The following is a 3,441-nucleotide window of genomic DNA, read 5'->3' as shown; positions in this document are numbered from 1 at the left end:
ATTATTATTATTATTATTATTATTATTATTCATTATTTTATTGATCTATTCCAGGAACATGGTCGGAATTTCCGAGGTACCCAAGCTTCGATTTGTCTATTTTCACCAAGTTTTGTTAAACACTGTATTTGCATAACATCAAGGTTGGTTCAAGATAGCAATTCTAAGGCTTGGAATACCAAACCTGGGCCATGATCGAAACTACCTTGGTATACAAGCTTGTATTTGCATTACATCACCAAGCTTAGTTGAACCATGACAATTCCCTAGAATCAAGGTTGGTTCAAGCTAGCAATTCCAAGGCTTGGAATGACCTAGGTATGATATATTGAATCAAGCTTGGTTCAAGCTAGGAATTCCAAAGCTTGGTATCCTAAGCTGATCCAAGCTTGGACCCATCGTTCAAGCTTGGATTTCCCCACCTGGGTACCAGTCGCGCACGGATGTAACGGAATAAGTTGGAAATAGAGGTAGCTCTAATATACTTTTACCAAAATTTGATATTATATTATTTGCTTAGAATTATTAGTTTCTTCAGAAAACATTGATATGAAAGTTTTCCCTAAGAAAACAGAAATTTACCGAGAAATTGCGGCAAACCATCGCGTTTTACTGCTCAGGTTTTTTCACACTCGAACGGTACATTTTCTTTGATAACTATTAAACTTGGTACATAGCCGAAATATGTACCGGTTAACTTTTAAAATGGATGTTTATCAATGATTGAACTTCAATAAATTTTGACGATAATTTACTGCAATTCATTGGGTCGATTACTCTCAGATTGTACTTAATTGTCAAATGATAAATGATTCAATATCCGAATTTGAATACCTTTCATTTGTGGTTATCACAAACTTTAGTGAATGAATCACTGACATTATAGCAAAGAGAATATATTTTTTCTCCATTAAATCTCGTTAAAAAGATCATTTAAATAGTATTTCAGTGATGAGAAGTAACTGCTACGCGCGCCTGATGGCAAAGTGTTTGTCAATTATTATTTGTTATCTTTAATTCAATGACAGAATACAAATCGCCAAATAATCAATATCGCAGTGTACATGGATATTTTCAGAATGAAATCTAGAAAAAACAAATGATGAATCGATAAAGGCAAATATTTTAACGATACACAATATACCTCGTATCCTGAATGAAAACAAAATATAGATCCATTATTATCGAAATTAATATAGTTTAATTATTGAACTATGAATTGTTTATTAGAATTGAAAAGCATTTCACATAAATTGAATATCTCCATCTCCATAAAATTTTTCAGATCTTGTCCCTTCCTCAGGGTTCCCTTTTTCAATTCAAATGAAATGCTAATTTCCACAACATGTTCCTTGAAATTCTTATCCTGAAGCTTGTAACTCCTGACGTTTAGTCTGAAAAAAAATACAGTATTTCGTCATTTAGGCTTAGTAGTTTTTCAGAGAAACTCTCACTTGCAGATAAATTCGTTTTCTGTTCATTATTTTTTTACTCGCAATCATTTTTCTTCAACTCTGCACGCCTCTCTTCCCTATTTAATGCATTTTCCTCCAAAGTTCCCACAGTTCATCTGAAAGCAATTTAATTTCGTCATTCGAAGAGGTTATATTCTTCCAGTTGCTATCGAATTACTGTAAATATTAGATAATAAAATAATTTTTGCACAGAACAAAAAATTGTTTGGAAAGTAGAAATCTCTGTTTTTTTTTTGAAAAAATCGAGACCGTCATAAGTGGGCAGAAGTCAATTTTTTGTTATTTTTCCGAAATTTTCATCTCTCAGGCATCAGAGAGCGAGAATAAAAATATTAAAAAAATATATTTTGAAAGTCGACTGAAAAATCAAAATTTTCTTTTTCTGGAAATGGAAATGGGTAGAAAAAAACGGAAGTTATGAATAAAATAGCAAAGAAAAAAGAAAAAAATCCTACAGACCATAGGCGGTGATCCGAAAATTCTGAAAAAAATCAGGAAATATGTTTTTATCCTTCTCCATCACCAGAAAAATTTTGGTTAATGTTTTGAAGAGGTGAGGTTCGACGATTGGTTTAATCAGCATGGAATACCTCTAAAGTAAGAGGAAATAAGTTGTCGAGGCCTCCGATGGGATTGTTTTATCCGAACGAATTAACAAAAATCGTTCACAGAGAAAAAAACAAGTTGAAAAAATTTGAATTATGTACAATTAATAGACATGATTTTCATAAATATAATTTTGCGGAAGAGAAAACTGAAAGAATGCCCTCTGATGTTTTTTACATTTAGAATTGGGGAAGGAAAAGAACAGTGCTACCAATTAATAACATTAGCGTGACAAATGAAGTTGGCCGAGGCAAAAGAAGAATGCTATGTACTCTCCAAAGTAGTAAATTAAAGTATAAGGTGATACATTTCGTCTTCGAAGGATGACAAATTTATGGGCTGAGCCGAAACTAAGGTCTCTACTCAGATTCGTTGAAATCAGAATTTATTGCCGGACGCCCCTGTACCATTCTAGTCCAGTGCGACGTGTGGAAAACACGCAATACCACACATAGTGGACGAAGAAACACTTTCAATTTAGTAAACAATTGTTATTCGATTAACTATATACTAATTATCCCGATTATCACAGATGTGATTACCTACTTCTCTTGGTCTTTTCTGCACAGATGGTAAAATGTGTTACAAGACAGGCTATGATTAGTTAACTGTCAACTGTACCTGGAAAACGGTAAAATATCCTTGCGCAACCCATCGCAAGTTGCTGTTTATAGGCATCATTAGTTTTCAGTTTTTCTTCAATCAAGAAGGGGCAATTTTTTGTTTGAAAAATGAATAATGATGAGGCAAAAGTGCAGGGGATAATTGGTTACAATGCGAGCCGATCATGATGATGCAAATGAATGGAACCATCAAATACCATGACTGTGTTTGGATAGTGAGGATGATTAGTACCTAGGTCTTATGCCTGTCAGCCGGAAATGGCTGGTGCTCTATTCTCTCTATGATTAATTTTTCAGTGCGATGAAGAACGAGTAAAAGAAAATACACTTGAAACAATAACAATTACATATATATGCCAATTGATATCACCTGTAGAGTTCAAATACATACAGTTCATATGGCATCTGATTAAGTAAACAAAAATCGAATTCAAACCTTGACTAATCGCAGTTCCTGGAAACAGTACTTACTCGCCCCGACATATTCATAATTTTCAAGTTCGCATATTTACATGGATATTTGCTCAATAAACATTTGACCTACTTTCAAAACCATTAATGTTCTTCAAAAATTTCAGCATTGGGAGACGCAATGAGACATGAAACGTAGATAAACACCATGTTGACCACCTATAGAACAGTCAGAAGTTGTTTCACCAAATGGCTATGAACAATACATTCATTCAAAGTTTTGAAGCATTTAGCTACTTAGAACAGCCGTAGTCTTTATTAAGGGG

At 33.7% G+C, this 3,441-nt stretch overlaps 1 long non-coding RNA gene across 1 annotated transcript; it reads right to left on the bottom strand.

The window, feature by feature from the left end:
* Window positions 1-1,273: 1,273 nt before the first annotated feature.
* On the bottom strand, window positions 1,274-2,682 carry LOC105273742 (uncharacterized). The gene is made up of 3 exons (XR_892935.1): window positions 2,628-2,682; window positions 1,455-1,570; window positions 1,274-1,394 (listed from the first exon to the last, which is right to left on the bottom strand). It is a non-coding gene; the product is annotated as an uncharacterized lncRNA (long non-coding RNA).
* Window positions 2,683-3,441: the final 759 nt, after the last annotated feature.

The sequence above is a fragment of the Fopius arisanus genome, unplaced genomic scaffold, assembly GCF_000806365.1.
Source record: "Fopius arisanus strain USDA-PBARC FA_bdor unplaced genomic scaffold, ASM80636v1 scaffold00006, whole genome shotgun sequence".
NCBI classification, from domain to species: domain Eukaryota; kingdom Metazoa; phylum Arthropoda; class Insecta; order Hymenoptera; family Braconidae; genus Fopius; species Fopius arisanus.
Note: the sequence above shows the minus strand (reverse complement) of the source record. Positions and strands in the feature narration are given on the sequence as shown.